At 42.0% G+C, this 18246-nt stretch overlaps 1 protein-coding gene across 5 annotated transcripts in view; it reads left to right on the forward strand.

Moving 5' to 3' along the window:
- Window positions 1-18246, forward strand: part of KMT2A (lysine methyltransferase 2A) — a 3231120-nt gene that overhangs the window by 2474566 nt on the left and 738308 nt on the right. The window lies entirely within an intron of this gene.

Below are 18246 nucleotides of genomic sequence, written 5' to 3' on the forward strand. Positions count from 1 at the left end.
CTAAATGGATTGCTCATGGAATCAGATTTTGTTACTCTCATCATGGAAAGCAAATCCCAGGAAAAATTAGGACTCACTCTACCAGAGCTGCTGCTACTTCAGCTGCCTTTTTCAGGGGAGCACCTACCAAAGATATTTTGGAAGCTGCAACTTGGAGTTCAGTGCATACTTTCTCTAAACACTATAATCTCCCTCTTTATTCTAAGTCTAGGGCAGGCTTTGCTTCTGCAGTCTTGCAGGGCCTTCTAGCCGCACCTTCTACTCTATAACCACCACCCTTTATCTCAGCTTTGGGATTCAACCCTACAGTGATGACTGCAACAGTGAAACATGATGAACGTAGTACAGTTGTGTACACTTACCATAAATGTAGATGTTCGAGTGTCTTCACTGTTGCAGTCTGGGTTACCCACCCTCCTGTCCCCTCTTATACTTTTATTAGTGTGTTTTCCTACTTCACCCTTCTTCTGAGGTGTATTTGCTACAGGGTATGGGGTTGGTTGTATGTTACATTTTTTTTTACTATTAGCCTTCACCTTTGGGCACCTGACAGCTGGGGCAAGAAAAACTGGAGAACATGGCGTCGGCTGGCAGCTTTGTACTCCTGGCGCTCTGATGTCAGGGAGCATGACTGAACAGCCGACGCCAGACCCAGACTTTGGGATTCTGGCTGACCGAGGGCTGCCTGCCGGCAGGAAGAACCCTACAATGATGACTGCAACAGTGAAGACACTCGAACATCTACATTTATGGTAAGTGTACACAACTGTACTTTCCCATGACGTAGAGCTTGTGGAGGCCCATTGTAGACCTGCCTTATCTCTACACCTTTCTCAAGGTTCCTTCCTTCAAGATACTCTTTTCAGACCCTTTTCCCTCTTTCACTTCTCCATGGCTTTTCTAGTCTCCCTGGATTTAAAGCATGCTTACCTTCATATTCCTATTCACCCTTCCTAAAGGAAATTTTTGTTTCTGTGTTTCTTTATTTTCAGTACTGTACTTTGCATGTTGGTCTTTTTACAGCTCCAGTGGTATTTTCCAAATGTTTGGCCTCTGTGATAGCTTTCTGCAGACTTCAGGAAATTCAGTTATTTCCTTATCTGAATGACCTTCTGATTTAAGACCCCTCTCAACAATTCCTGCTTCAGAATCTACACTTCCTGTGCTGCTTAGTAGTGTGGGATTCATCTTCAGTCGCAAAGTCTGTGTTGACATCCTCTCAAGATGAAATGTTACCAGGTTGAAGGATTCAGAACACCCCAGTGTTGACTTCTCTGTCACTTCCCAGGATCCTGTCTATGACTGCTTATTTCCACTCTCCTCCTCATCCAATGCTTGCTGAAAGGTAATTTCTCCAATCCATTGTGTTTATGCCATCCACCATTCCCATGGTTCTTTTTGCCAAACTCCACATGAGCACTGCCACCCTTTGGAGTTTTCAATTCCCTCTTTTACCTTTTCTTAAACTATCTCCATTTGTGAATTTGTCTAATCTCCTGAAATTTAGGTCTGCCTTTAAGTTCCTCTTCCTAGCCAAGAGCTGTATATGGATGCTTCCAATTAAGGTTGGGGGAGCTTCCCCCAACAGCCCGAAAGTTCAGGGTCTTTGGTCCCATCAACAAATGTCAGACCACATCAGTATCAGAGTTGAGGGCTCTAATCCTAGCTTTTCAGGCCTTTCACCCCCTTTGAGGTCAAGATTTTTACAGACAATACCACAGTCGTGGTAAATAGCCAAGCAGAGGGCACAAAGTTTACCCATCTTTGCAGACTGGCTCTTCAAACTTGGGGTTTTGCAATCCCATATCACTTTGTCCTTCATGTGGTTTAGATTGCATCAGAGCACGTTTTATTTGCTGACCCCCATAGCAGGTCAAGAACACATCCTTCCAAATGGATGCTTCATAGAGAGGTATTTCTGGGCATTGTCCATTGGTGTACTCCTCAAGTAGTACTTTCCCCTGCTCTCTGAACAGACAACCTCCTTGATCCTTTACCAGAATTGCAAGTCCACTGGTTTGGAAAGTGGATGCCATGTCTTTTTCTTGGAAGGCAATGTTCCTGTATGCCTGTCTTCTTCTTTTTCTACTTTTCAGGGGCTTGCACAGGATCATGTGGGACACGCACCAAATCTTGCCGATGGCTCCCTTTTGGTCCAGACAGCACTGATTTCCCCTTCTCTTTCACCTGGCCAGGGGCATTCATCTCAAGTTACTACACAGGATGGATCTCACACAAACGAGGAGTCTCTCATTCACCCCCACTTGTCCACTCTTTAACTGACACTTTGCGTAATAGGATTTGGATTCCTTTCAGGCACCACTTTTCTGAGGACATACTTTGGATTTTGCAGGAGGCCAGGAAACCCAGTACTAGAAAATCCTGTGTATCTAAATGGAAGAGATTTTCTATTTGTTTCAAGCATGACCAGGACCTTTTTTTTTCTGTGGGGCATCCCCATGGTCCTTTGTGTGAATTGTTCAATACTTGTTTGGCATATTCTTCTGTTAAAGCTCATTTGTCTGCCATTTCTGCCTGTCTGCTTTTGATTCCACATTTGGCTTCTAGTTTTAAGTCAAACAAATTCCTAAAATGCATCCTTCATATCAGGCCCCCAAGAAAGCTTATTTCTCTTTCATGGAACCTTAATTTTATTCTAGAAAAATTAACTCAGTCCCCTTTAGAGTATGCCTTTTCTTCTTCCCAGCAACATTGTACTTGGATGATTGTATTGATGTTCTTTGTGTTTCACTTTTGCAACCCTAACTTGCATTCCTGACTTGTATGATTTCCTGCTGTGAAAGCCCTTGGCCGGCCCAAGTACCAGAGTAAAAATCTCCCTCTCATTAATGCTGGCGGATGCCCAACTGATGTCAGTATGCTTGGGTATAAAGGGAGCCAGCCGACCCCATGACATCAGTCTTTTCTTGAGGTCAGAGCCCGAAGCAATGTTCAGTGAGTTGGTTGGTCCACGCCAGAGAGAAGTCTTCTAAAGCTAAGTACCCCATTGGGGAACTCTCTGTCTTGCTTTAACTCATGTCAGATAAGGTTAACAATTGTTCTGCTGTGGTAAGCAAATCCCACACGAGACTTCCATACTTTGTCTCTCACCTGTCTAGGCCCCGATTACAATGGTCCTAGTTGTTGCTTGTGTGCCCGTTTCAGTTCTAAGATTATCATGCATAGGGCCAAAATCTTAACTAGGCATCTTAGTTCGCAATCCTCCTTGCATCGTTCAGTGGCATCCGTAGGTTGGCCCGAGGTTGAGCTTCCTAAGTATAAGAAAGTCAAGAAAAAAAGGCTCAAGCTTAGGGCCTCTGACGACAAACATTTGCCATCGGCCAATCCCCCAAGTCTCATTATCCCTGAGGAAGGCACGGTGCTTTCACAGCCCTTTCTGCGACCAAGGTGGTGGCTTAGGCTTCTGTTGAGTCTGACATGCTGTTGAGTACATTGGCTTCTGCACAGGCCTTAGCTTTCAGTTCTTCAGTTGGGTCCAGAGTTGATCACCAGACCTGTACTTCTGACGAGTAATCTTGTACCAGTGACGTTCCTTTCGGGTGTTAGCCTTCACCAGTTTTGCCTTACAAATAGACTGGTGTCAGGATGGCAGATATACGTAGGCCCAGGGCTAAAGCTATCTGTAAGAAGGGATCTACTTTAGGTCCTATAGCTAGGCCTTACCAGCTGCCACTCAGCAGGTTATCAGCAAGGCCTAGTCAGGTTAGATAAGGACCTCATCTTCTTAGTCAGAGCTAGGCAAACCCCTTTGGAGTCTTCCCCAGGGGAAAAGGAAGAATGATCCCACCCATGAAGTTTTCTCTGAACCCTCTGATTCAAATGAGGATTCTGACCAGGAGTCTGTTTTGAAGGAGGACCATTCCTTTCTCCCTTTGAAGATTTAGATTCCGATAAAAATCTGCCTTCAGCTTCACCTCCTGAAGACATCACTTTTGGGGAAACACTCGCTATGCCATGAGGGAGCATTTCCAGTTGGAGGCACAGGAAATACCCATAATCTAAAAGGAGGGTTAGGAAGTTCCCTGACCTTCCAGTACACAAATCTTTGCCTATTTCTCCTGTACTGGTGGTTGTAGAGGATGATTTTATTGACTCTTCCCTGAACCCAGAATCTCTACCTCCAGCCCCTTGAAAGCCAGATAGGTTTTATAGGGTGCTGGACTCGCACAAATACCTCCTCAAAAACCCCTTTGTTGACCCAGAGGTTGTCACTCCAGGTCCCAAAGGAGTGAAAGTCAGCTCTTCTAAAAACCCTTTACCTACTTACAAGGAAAGCAGGACCCTTAGCACGTTTGGTTAAAAAAAAAAAAGTCTTTATCTCCTCTGCCCTAGCCATGAGGTCCCTTATCTGCCAGTTTCATATGGTAAAATAAGAACAAAGTATTTTAGATATAATGAAACAAAAGATTCCCTCCCTGGTGGACAGGAATACTTCTAAGGAATTGTTGCAGCTTTGGTATTCCAGCTCCCAGGTGGCTAGCCAGTCCTTACAATTTGGCTATGATGCCACGGAGGCCTCTAGCCGAACTGCCATATCTGGCTCTGTCATTAAAAGGCATGCTTGGCTTAAGGAACAGACCTTCCCAGACCATGTCAGATCTAGACTTCTAGATGCACCCCTGGATAAGGACTTACTCTTTAGGCCAAAGGCTAGTGCTGTGCTACAAAAGCTGGAAGGTAAAGCAAAATCTATGTAAATGGTCAAGGACTTCCTCCCAAGTTCAACCTCCTAGGCTTAGTAGAATTTATTTCCACTAACTCCTGGTCCTTTCCCTCTCTGTCAACAGGCATCCAGAGGAAACCTCACAGGGAAAGGCCTCAAAGGCAGCAACAATCACAAAGGCCCAGGCAGTAGTCCTCAGGAACCCCCAGGAAGAGGAGTTCTAGGCCACAAAGCCCTGGCAGAGACCAGCAATGACTCTTTCCCCTTCTTGCATCCCTCCCTCTCCAGAAAAGATAGAAGGAAGACTAGGAGGAAGGCTGTCCATTTGCAAATAAAAGTGGTCCCTCATTATTTCAGACGTGGGTTCTGAGGGTTATCTCAGACAGTTACAAGCTCATTTTCAAAGAACCATTAAGATACTTGGGTTACCCAGATGTTCCATAAATCAAAGTGTAGAGGCCCTTTCTCAGATTCACAACCTGTCCTCACATGGCTTGGTGGAACCAGTACCAGATCATCAAATAGAGAAAGAGTTCTATTCCAGGCTGTTCTTGGTTCCTAGAAAGGAAGGCTCTTGGTGCCCTATCCTAGAACTGTCCACCCTCAGTCTGTCCCTGTTGGTACCAAAGTTTAAAGTGTCAACTCTTCAAAAGCTTCTTCCCATGATAGCCCCTCAGGCCTTAATGGTCACCTTATACCTAAAAGGTGCTTACTTGCACATTTCTGTAGAGGAATCTTGCAGAAGGTTTCTTTGCTTCAGGGCAGGTATTGGTCATTTGCAATTCTCTACACTACCTTTTGGCTTGTCTGATGCTCCCAGGGTCTTCACAAAGTGTTTAGCTCTGGTAATAACCTTCTTCAGAACAAGAGGGATCCAAATTTACCCCTATCTGCATGACAACCTCATTCAACTCACAAGTCGTTCAAAGCTCCTCAATGATCTGACCTTCACTCAGACCCTCCTCACTTCTTTGGAGTTCATCATAAATCTTCTAAAATCCAGTACAGTCCCACCCATAGTTTTCCTGGGGTCTTTCTGGATTCCTTTCTTCAAAAGGCCTTCCTCCCTCCAGAAAAGGGTCTCCTTCCTGACTCAGTACTTCCAAAACATTATGCTGAAACAATGCCTCTCAGCCAAGGAATTCCTCAGAGTATTAGGCTACATGGCATCTTGTATCCTTATTATCCCTCTGGCCAGATTAAACATGAGGAAGCTCCAGTGGTACCTCAAGAATCTTTGGTGCCAGCACACACATTCCTTGGAGACAGAAATTCCCCCAATCCCTTGCCTCAAGGAGGAATTTGCATGGTGCACATGGGCATGTGCCTAGAACATGGGTCTACCCTTAAGGCTCATCCCTAAGGGCCAAACTCTAACCACAGATGCTTCAGAAACAGCCTGGGGAGCTCATTGCCAGCACCTGCAATCGCACGGCAGCTGGGAAAATTAGTTCAGCCACAAGCACATAAATTGGAAAGAACTGATGGCAATGCAGAAGAGAGCCTAGTGGCTTTCCAAAGATCACTGGAAACCAGGGGTCCTGCTTGTCAAAACAGACAACACCACAGTTGTATGGTACATAAACAAGGGGGTACCCACTCTTACCCTCTTTGTCAACTAGCAGTGCAGGTCTGGGTGACAGCTCGCTCTCTGGGGTTGCATCTCTTGGCACAGTACCTCCCAGATTATCTCAGCAGAAACATCCTGGATCCCTACAAGTGGCACCTGTATTGGGAAACATTTCTCGGGGTAGTCCAGAAATGAGAAATACCCACAGCTAGACCTCTTTGCTTCCAAAGAAAATGCTCAACTGAAAAGATTCTGTTCCAGGAGCAAACTGCCTGGAGGACAGATGCTTTTCTCCTTCCTTTGGAGCCACATGTACTTTTGTTTTCTCCCCTGCCTCTTCTTCCAAGGGTCCTCCTAAAAATCAGAGAAGACCCAAGGGTCATCCTTAATGCCCCAGACTGTCCCAGGCAGCAGTGGTATCCTCTGTTACTCAGTTGAACCAATGAAAAACCATGGCAGTTACCTCAGAGTGTGAACTTCCTGACTTAGGATAAGAGGAGGTTTCTCTATCCCAACCTACAGACTCTCAAACTGTCAGCCTGTATAATTCCAGAAAATGCTCCTTTGAGCACATGCTAAGCAGGCAAGTTCAGGACATTATCAAAGAGGCTGGAAGACCTAGTACTAGGAAATCATAATCTGTCAAATGGAAAAGATTCTCCATTTGATGTCGGCAGCAAGGCCTTAATCCTAATCAGCCAATTTCTCTGCCATTTTAGATTACCTTGCTACCCTGCTGGACATCCATCAAGATTCACGTCTCTGCCATTTCAGCCCACATTCCTATTCTTCCTCCTTTTTCCACCTTCTGATGAAACAATATGTTAGGGGAGTGGTCCACATCAGACCTCCCAGGAGACAACCCACACCTCCATGGGACCTCAGCTTTGTTCTATAAAAATTGACTACGTCCCCATTTGAACCAGCAGCGTCTGCTGATTTAAAATTCTTAATCTGGAAGACCACCCTTTTACTGGTTGTCACCTCCGCTAGAAGGGTCTCTGAGCTGCATGTTCTCATGGCACTGTAACCATTTCTCATATCCCACCCATCCAGAGTATCACACAGATCTAATCCATCCTTTGTACCTACGGTGGTCACAGACACATTTTTCAGTCAAGCCACCCACTTTTTGTTTCCTTTGCCAGTGGCTCGGAAGGGAAGCCAGTTTCCAAACAGACTGTCTCCACGTGGATCTCCCACTGTATTTCCTTTTGTTACAGCCATCATGGTAAAAAGTCTCCAGAAACTGTAAGGACTCACTCTGCTAGAGCCACTTCTACCCCTGTTGCCTTCCTGAAAGGAGTACTCCACAAACATCTTGGAAGCTTCTATGTGGTCATCTGTGCAGACTTTACCAAACGCTGCCACTTATCTGCCTTCTCCAACTCTAGATCAGGGTATGCCACTGTCAGCTTGCAGGGCATCCTCACTTCTCCATAATTTTTCTTCCACCCTCTTCGCAGCTTTGGAACTCATCCTACTAGCCAGGACTGCAACAGTAAAACCTGAAGACTATAATACAGTTGTGTACAATTACCATAAATGTAGATGTTTGAATGTATTCATTTTTTCAGTGTTCTTTCCCTCCCTCCTTCCCCTTTTTTGCCTACAGTAATAGTCTGCTTATATTTTTCTGCACTTTCCAGAGGACTCCCTGGGTGTTTACCCTGCAGGCCCCCTTTTTCAATCTTTGTAACTAGGCAACACTTCTGCCTAAAGCCTAGGTGGTAGGCCTCCCTGCTGTAAAAACTGATTGTACTTCCATTTGAACCAACAAGAACAAGCCCACTCAAGGTCTGTCATTGGACTACAAGTATGTCCAGTGGTTGTTCATTTAAAGAGTAGAGTTTCTGGATCGCAGGCCCTCATATATATAACTCTTCTAGGTATTCCACTCATATAAGGTTGTCTTGTATAATAGTTGGAAAAAAAAATATTACCTATGTCAAAGCAGACTGTCCCTAAGTGGATCTCCCAGTCACAACAAATGCCATGATGTGTACTTACTAGTCAAGGTAATGTTTCACTCCACTGAGGCACAGGTACCACAGTTGCCTTCTTGAAAGGGGTATTGATAAACCATCAGTGTAATCTCCTTGCATTCCAGACCAGGTATATGCATTACAAAAGGAGGGTTGTGTTTTTAATTCACAGAGTGTCCTTATAACAGTAAGACATAATGTTTTTGTTTACCCACATTTTCCTTTTTTTGATGAGGCGGTATTTTTCTTCAGCTGTTAGTTATGTGGACAGGTGCTGGTTTTCTATGTCCTAAAGTTCTGTGTACAAAGCATTTGCTTCTCAGTAGGTAGGTCGTTTTGGCTCACAGTGTTATTACACCAAGGGCTGCTTTCATTCTGGAGTTTTTCTTTATGTATTGCTTAATGTTATAATGTTCTAGTATTTCTTCATATTTTAAGAGAATTTAATTAATTGTATTCTTAAATCAAATGAAGTTTGTCTTGATGTCCTTCATCTGATCTCGGTCACAGTTTTGCTCATATATAGAAGTATCCTGCCAAGGATGACGTACATCCGGCCATTATACTAAAGCTTGGGTGCCTTCCTCTCTCAAAGTATATCTACCTCATGTCCCAGGCTGGAGAAAGTATGCTGGTACACAAGGGACGTACAGGAGCAAAGTTTCTCAGAACCTTCTTGCTGCCTGCCAAGAAGAAAGACTGTTTGCAGTTTCCGTTAGCCATATAGCCTCTGTTGGTTCCATTGCAAGCAGGCAGATAAATATCCCCTTTGGGGACCCTTCCTGTTCTCACTAAAAATTTGACTTCATATCAGGTAAACATGAATTTAGTACTTGGATATCTTATAAATAACTTAATTTTAAGTGCCTTTTTGTGTTGGTCCTAATCACAGTATTAGGGAGTGTCCTATCTACACGTCTCAGTCATAATACAATTAGGAGCTTTTTAGCCTGTATTAAAGTCTGTGTAGAAAATTAGAGACTTCAGCTTGTGTGACCTTTGAATCTTTCATGTCAGACATCCCTATACAGCTACATAAGAAACTTAAGTCAGTATCTTTAAAAGTTTCAGTTAATCAGTCTGATTTGGACATCTCTTATGTTGCATTATGAGCTCTGACTGCCCAATTGCTGCTGCTCCAACTGTTGCGACAACTGTGCCAAAGGCAGACAAAGTACAACCTGATGGTGCATCCAATGTGACTGTTAAGATGGTCAGCAAGGCCGCAAAGGGGAGACCTCATCTGATTATATCTGAGGGACCCGAGGGAATTCCACAGATCTTTGTCCAAGAGAAAGTCCCTGGTACTTTTATAGAGGTGCATCAGGGGTTGGACTCACTTTTTGCCCTGGCAGCATTGATTCTTTCTTTTTCATTTGGCCTTCACATTAAGCTGCCAAGTAAATCTTTTAAACATGTCTCATCTACCTCTCTAAAATTTTACACTTGGAAGACTGTTTTGCTGGTGGCTGTGATTTTAGCAAAATGAGTATCTGAGCTGCAAGCCCTTACGGCTACTTCTTTTATGATTTTTCACATGGACAGGGTATTGCTGAGGACTAATCCTTCTTTTATGCCAAAAAGTGTCAGTGAAATCTCCTTCAGCCAATGTGTGTTAACTTGCCTTCTTTTGTTTCTGATCTGCAAAGTAAGGGAAGAGAATTCTCCATTGGCTAGGTGGTCTTAGCTGAAATTCTGTTTTGACAAAACTAAGGCTATCCAAAAATCTGACCAGCTAATTATTTTCTTTCATTGTAAAATGCTGGGTTGCCCTGTGTCTGTAAACAGACCACCTCCAAATGCATTTCCCTGGCTATCTTTTTCTGCTGTTCCTTTTATGGAAAACCCTTCCAGGACAGATCAAAGCTCATTCTACCAATGCCGATGTTCTTCGTGTTTCACTGTTGCAGTCATTACATTTGAGTAATCTGCTGGCAGATTGCCCTCAGTCGGCCTGATTAACAAAGTCTTGGGTCCTGCAACAGTGAATACACTCTAACATCTACGTTTATGGTAAGTGTACACAACTGTACTTTGCTTCTTCTGGTGCTTTTTTCTAGGGACTGGATTCAGAAACCATGTTTGAAGCAGCCGCTTGATCTTCTATCCTCATCTTTTTCAAAGCACTACAAAATAAATGCCATGTCTAGGGCCAGAACTGGATTTGCCATGTCCATTCTTCAAGGGATGCTTTACTCCAGTTCTGTGCATCAGACCTTCTCCCGGCTAGATTAAAAGCTGTGTGAATCTTCCCATGTTTGAGCAGTACTGCAACAGTGATCAGATGAACGATATGGTATAGTTGGGTAAGAAATTATCTTAAGAGCAAATGCCCGGATAGATCACTGTTACATTATGTGAGCCCTCCCTTACTCCTTCCCTGCTTTTTCAGTTTTTCTCCTTATTGTTGACAGAGGTGGACCTTCTGTCCCCACCCCTATCTTTTTCAGATAATGTGTGTGTTTTGTACCCTGTATTTTGCTTAAATTTTTGCAAGAAAGCCCTGAGAAGTTGCACTCCTGTATGTCCTTTATGTACCAAGCACACTTCCTACTGGCCCAAGTCATGAAGTGGACATACAGCGGAAGAGGAAAGCACCAGTGCTTTTATATACTGGCTAGACACAGGGTATCACTGGCAGAATACTTCCCATGTGTTAGCAATACTGCAACAGTGATCTGTTAGTACATGTACTATTATGGAAAGTTCTTACACAGCTGTACTTTAGTTTCATAATACATCTACAGACGGTGGCTAGCCATTAAAATTACCACACGCAGTGTTTTATTATATTCGCAAATTCAGTTTAAGCATTATTTAAAAATGTGTACATTTTATCTCTTTACAAAGTTTATCAAGTAGCAGATATGCAGAAAAAATAGATGCTGATTCAAATCGATAGGAAAGTACAGTCAGAAATCCAGCGGGAAATGTGCTCATCTAATGAGAGATCTTCAAATGTGAGAAAGCCCGTGTCCTCCATTGTTCCTTCACAGGCAAGACACTTTTTAAGAACACTCAAAAATGAGGATAATGAGTCATCTGTTTAACTTCGTGAAGATTCCTCACCAACCTCTGTGCTTCACAAAATAAAATTATAGCAGTACATTAGTCAGTAGCTGTTATAGTCTTGTCCAGTGACAGGAGACCTAAGGAGGCGTCTAGATAAATGGTCAGGGAATGTAAATCCTTTGCTCTTTCTTCAGATGAAAGTACTTCATTTTGAGTTTCTCAAGAATAGATTTCAGGCTGCCCAGCAAGGCATATAAAGACTTCTTGCCAAGCCCTTTGATGCTGAGTGAAGTGTGTTCTCTTATTTTCCTTGTCATATATACTTAATGCAGGGGTGCATACTAATCCGATGCACAAAATGAAGCATATTATTCTATTTTTCTTGAATCCAATATAATTTAATCATAGGAGGTTACTAGGCTAATGACCCTAGGGGGCCCTTACAAGCCTAAAAAAAAAAAAAAAAAAAAAAAAAAGTAGCCAGGGAAACTATCTCAAAAAATTGGATTTTATTAAAGGAGTGAAAATTTGTCCCTCCAGCAGATTCTATTAATGTCACATACCAGGTTAAGGCCTTTAGAGCAAGTAACCTATGTACCATTTGACTTGTGGATATGCAACATTTCCAGTAATGCAGGGTCAAAGATTGCTTTATATGCAAGGCAGAGATCGCCTCTGAGTAGTCTGTATGAAACAGAATTAAGTGAGAGTGATTTCAGATGATCCTCATAGGACATATGCTGAAGACCTTGAATTTTCCTTGTGAGAAAACTTTGTGGTCTCTCTAATTGCTGCAGGTGCTTGGAAAGGTACATAGCAAAAGGGCATTCTACTCAATTATTGGCCTGATGAGTGAAGAGTACATGGACGTTATAACTTTTTTTTTCTGGAGGCAATGCCCTTACTTATGGCATGAGCAATATAGAATGCCCTTTTTACCCCTGTGGAGACGTGGTCAAAGGTAAGGCTGCCGTCAACCTGCATCCCCAGGTCTCTCACTACTGAGTGCATACTTAGGGTGTTGTTATTGATGTAGTAGTTAGCAGGAACATCTCTGTTACAAAAAGGGATGGTGATACATTTTTTTCATTGAGTTTAAGACCATGACTTTGGCAGCAATCATTTGTTTGTGTAAGACCCTCTTGTAGGATGTGGACATTCTGTGACCGCTCCCTGTTTGCAGTCATCAGCAAACTTTGTCAGCCACAGGTCTTTAGTTTTAGCTTGTACTTTGGAGAAATAGATTCCAGATAGTAGAGGTCCCAGGACTGATCCCTGTGGAACACCACTGGTTACAGGTCTGCTGCTGGAGGTGGATTCCCCTATTTTGACTATATGGGTTCTATCAATGAGCCAGTTAGCTACCCATCTAATTATATACAGGTTGATACCTAGTTGGGTAAGTTTGTCAATTATACCTGAGTGGAGGATAGTGTCAAAAGCCTTTGCTAACTCTAGATAGGCTGTATGCACAGATTTCCCCTCATCAACGGCCTTGGTGACTGTCTTGAAGAAGTCCACCAGGTTTAACAGGCATGATCTCCCTTTGACAAATCCAAATTATATAGAGTCAAGTCTTTGCACAGTACCAATATTTGTTGATAAGGTCTCTCCCTTTTTTAATTTCTCCAAATATTTTGGGTTTCTAATACCATGACTGGAATGGACCCCATTCCTAAATCAAAGTACAATTAAACTTCATGAAATTAGTATTGTTTCCCTCTTTGATGTCAGCCAACAGTGCTCTTCACAGCACCCGCAATGTGTCCAGTAGTGACTCCTGTAATTCGTATGGAGTTGCATGTATTGGAAGCATGTCTGAATATGATGGTAGACTGTTTTTTATAAGACCCATTGTTCCTATTACAATTGTAACTATCTGGGTATCTTCCTTCCGCATTGCTATCGTTTCTGCTTGCAGATCCTGATATTTTATAACCTTGCGTCTCTCTGTGTATGCAGGACACTGTAGTCACTGGGTATGGCGATTTCAGTAATCATTGCTGCTCTTGTCTTCTTTTCTTGAACTATATCTGGTTTTCTAGCATCTGTCTTTTGAATTGTTGGTAGTGGACGATGTGATGTAGACTTCATCATTTTGTGTGATGCTTTGTGGCTCATGTTTCCAGTGCTTCTCACCCACTTCAGAACAATAATGTTTGCACAATCCCCAGTGCAACAGTCACAGGACATTGTTGTGCCTTTCAGTGTACAGGCCCTCTGCCATTAGTACGTCACAACCAGCAGCCAGGTGTGCAACTGTTTCAGTTCGGTTTTACAAAACCTACATTTATCTGTTTCTCCCACATGTTCAATGGACTTTGTAAACCAGCGTGTACGTAGACCACTGTCTTGGGATCCCATTATTAACCTTTCATCTCTTCGTTTGAATTCACCTCTCCTTAACCATTCCTGCATTCGTTCCTGATCAACATGAGGTTCTTCCAGAAGTTTTCTGTACTTGCCATGATATTTATGATTTTCCACATTTCTTGCCTTTTCATCTGATCCTTCACCTTATATTCTTTCTTTTGTTTTTTGGCACATTTGGTTGCTGTCTGATTTTTATCTACTTCTGGTTTGATTTCCATTCCTGCTTGGCGGCGATATGCTTATGCTAGGTTAAGCATAGAAGTCATCTTAGATTTATTCTCCTCATGTTTCAAAACTTACACTACGTTTGGGTCTCGTGAGGTCAGCAGATACGTTTGAAGTCCCACAATTGCCAATGTGCACATGTAATCAATTTCAAGGAGGCCCATCCCTCCTTCGGAACGGGAAATATATAATCTTGGTATGCACTGATGTTTATAGATGTGGTGATCATGAAACATCCTTTTTGTTTTAATATCTAATCTATCCCACACATTTTGGGGTAATCAGTCACTCCGAAATTGTAAGTTGGGACAGGCAGAGCAAATTGGTTTATAGCTTGGATTTTGCTCCTGGACATCAACAGTGTTTTCAGGATTAATTTGTCTTCTAAAGTACTCCTTACTAAGTTTTATACACATTTGTTCATGTTTTATTACCATTCCATCAGTTACTAAGTATTTATACACTCCCTCTTGCTCAGGTTGTTTAATGTCACATTCTTGTCCCAAACTGATGTTTTCCTGGTGCTGCAGTTTTCCTGCTTTAAAGGTTGCTTTTGCACATTTATCAAGACCAAATGACATTCCAATATAATCTGAAAAAGTTTTAACAACTTGCAGCTGTGCTTTCAGTTCCTCGTCTGATGAGCTACACAGTTTTAAATCATCGACAAAGAGAAGATGAGAAGTCTTTAGACTTTGTTGTTTTCTAGGAGCCACATTATAGCCATGGCCCAAGCTGTTAAGTAGACAGCTTAATGGATTAAGGGCAAGGCAGAATAGTAATGGTGACAGAGGGTCACCCTGGAATATCCCCTTTGAATTTTTATCCCTGGGATAGTAATTTGTCCTTTATCATGATTTAATTGCAAAGTAGTCTGCCACTGTTTCATGGTCACTTAATGTAGTCGATCAGTGTAGGATGCATCTTATACAGTTTTATGCACTCTTTTATCCATGAATGTGGGATACTATAAAGTGCTTTGTCGTCAATCCATGCCATACTTATTCTTCCCCTTTTTATAGTTCTCCAGTATGACTTTATTTAACATCAGGTGATCCTTTGTTCCATACGACTGTTTTACTGCCCTAATTGAATTTTCTTCTAAATGACTATAAACTCTGTCGGCATCAATTCCCGTGTATAGTTTATATGTCGCCAGTAGGCAAGTTATTGGTCTATAATTTTTGGTGTAGCTTACAGGTTCATTCTTAAGTAGGAGCATTGTTTTACTTGTTGTTAACCAGGTTGGTGTCTGTTCAGGATGTGCATATAAATAGTTCTTACTCTTGGCTAAGTCTTCATGCAAAGATAAGGTCCATGATGAATCTCTCCATGGCCTTGTAGATAAGGCTTGTCAGGCTAATAGGTCTGTAGTTCCTGGGGTCAGTGGAAGTATCACCTTTGTGCAAGGGGATAACAGTGGCATTTTTTCATTCAGCTGGGATGAAAGCCAGTGCTTAGACTATGATTGAAAAGAGTACCCAATGATGTTGCTAATTCTTGTTTGAGCCCATGTAGTACGTAGCCGGGGATGTTATCAGGTCCCATGAATGCTGTGTTTTTGACCTTAAAAAGGGTGTTCACAACCTGCTCTTTAGAGATGCAAGGTAGAGGACAGGTGGTAAGGATGTCTTGGGGTAAGTGTGGCGTGGACAAGGGAGTGAAGTTTTCACAGAACCTGTCTGCTAACAGATTAGCACTGTCCACAGGCTTAGTATGTGGTATCATTAACTACCAGTTTAGCACAAATGTAACTAGAGAACACCTTATGGTCCTCCTTAGTTGAGGTAGCTAATTTGGATTCATAGTTAGCTTTGGAGGAACTGCGGTGGTGGTGCTGCGGTAGCGTTGTCGCCTCACAGTATGACGTCCTGTTCGATTCTCAGCTAGAGCATCTTCTGTGTGGAGACATGCGTGAATGGGCGTACCTTCGTTGAAGGTTGTGCGTCAGAGCTGGCAACTCTGCACATAAAAATCTACTGCCAATCATTAGCGGACCAGAGTTCTGCTGTGGCGACCCCTAACCGGGAAAAGCCGAAAGAGACAACAACAACGTTAGCTTCGGAGGACTTCACAGAAAGTCTTCTTTGCTTATTTAAGCTGAGGAGGGAGTGTTTCCAGTTTAGGACTCGCTCCCTCTTACTCTTAGACAGCAATTTCTTCCTGTTATTGTAAAGCCTGTTAATGGCAGTTGTCCACCAGACAGATTTGCTCTTCCTTGAGAGCTTGTTTTGGTCCTGTCAGGTATGTCCGAGTCAGTGCAATTGTTCAGGTGTTTGTATAAAGCATTTGTGTAGAACTTGGCATAGCTGCCAGTTCCATCTGCAAGGGTGCAAACCTCTACTGGTAGGTATGAAGGTCTCTGACAGTAAAAAAGAAAGAAAAAAAGTACTTAACAGAAGCCCTTGTGATGGCTGTCATAGTACTATGGAGAATTGTTATGATGTGGAAGTACTAGTCTTTGCTCAGTGTTTGGATTCTCATCCAGAGCATTTCACTCTCATGGAACATTTTGGAGCAAAATTATGTTACAACATTTGATAAACTGCAGGCAAAATTTGTGTATTTGAATGGAAGCAGTCAAGCCTCTTGATGCATTCTATGGCTCCCATAAGTTATATAGTTACTAAAATAAATACTTATTCAGAAGTTATTAGATTATTACAAAGCCCACATGTTACATGTAAGGTACAGCATATTTGAGCAGCCAGCATCTGATTTACTTAAAACATTGCAGGAGGACGGCAGATTAGTAGAATCTTATAAGGCTTATCCTGTGGTGAAAGGTACCTTCATAGAAACTGTTTTTCCAGTGGCTTCCACCCTACACATACTGCAGATAAGACTTGACCTTGTTGGTCAACTTTACTCATAAAAACAGTGAATGATAGTCTTACTGCCTGTCCCATGTCCTAGCAGTAAATGATCATTTCAGTTCTAAGTTACTGCTGCTTAACACTTGGTGTACATTAGCATTCATTATGCATATAATGCAATAAGTACTTTATAAATATTTCACATCCTAGATGCATATCTTTAAAAGCATTATTCACTGTAGTAAATTTAGTTTCTACTATCTCCCAAGAAAAATTCATACTGGGTGATTTTTATTATTGACTGTCTCTTTCCTTCGACTTGCCTAACCAATCCATAAATCTCTTTGATCTCTCAAAGCTAATCACCACTCCTACCTGTTATAATAAAAACAATATTAAGGGAACATTAATTGACTGGATTCTTACCTCTATGCCTCAAAAAATCTTTACCTTATGTAACCTTCCAGATACCCTAAATGATCATATCCCTACCTATGTAATAAGAAACAAAACTAATGTTCAAAACCAACCATGTTTCAGCATAGCATGTAACCTGTCACATTTCAATAAAGATTATTTTATCTCCTAATCTAAAACTGTATAACTGGAATGCTCTTAAATACATTCCACTAGCTAATGCAGTAGCTCTTTTTAATTCTACTTTCTTGAACATCCCAAATGAATCTGCTCCACTCAGAAAAAGAGAGTTAGGGCCAAACCTGCCCACTGGTTGTCCTGAAATACATATCACCTTATAAGACATAGTTTACAGCTTGGAATACATGACTACCAATAAAACACTAATAAATGTAAAATCCAGACAACTCAGAAACCAAACTAAAATTAAGTTAGGTAAAAAACATTTTACACTGACCTCCATCATTATAACTACAGAAATCCTAAAACATTCTGATCCCCTAAAAAAGCTGCTCAATTTTGGCCACGCCACTCAACCGTCTTCTACACTTAGCACTAACAGCAACTCTACCAGCTGTGCTAATGCTTTCTTTCAACTTTCATTTCATTCAGTCAAGTCTCGTCAGTACTTCAAAATTCTCCTAATACAAACAACCAGACAACAGCGCCACCAACCATTCCTCTTCATAACCTCTTTCCAACCAATCCCTACTACTTACATAAAATAACTGTTAGTTAAATTGAAGCACACCACTTAGCTTCTGACAACCTCTTCACAAAGGAGGGCATTCAGCTGAACTCTCTATCTACAGACCCATTGCCATCCTTTCCCCTTTATCAAAAATACTTGAAAAATGCATCATCCAGTCGCAACTCCTACATTAACTCACAGAAAGTATCTTACTGTCTTCATCTCAGCATGGTTTCTTTCCCCACACAGTTCCTCGATCATTTTAGTTAGTTTCACCAATGTAGTAAACACAAATAGGAATGACAGAAACCTAATGTCTCCCCCTTTTTCTTGATTTATCCAGGGCCTTTGACACTGTCACTCTATTCTTATAAACAAATCTTACCTAGAACTCGACACCACTGCTATATCTTGGTTTCATAGCAACTTCCAAAATAGAGAGCAAGCTATCAAGTGGCAAAAAGACATCTGAT

This window comes from Protopterus annectens, chromosome 8.part0, assembly GCF_019279795.1.
Source record: "Protopterus annectens isolate FY-2018-M chromosome 8.part0, PAN1.0, whole genome shotgun sequence".
NCBI classification, from domain to species: Eukaryota; Metazoa; Chordata; order Ceratodontiformes; family Protopteridae; genus Protopterus; species Protopterus annectens.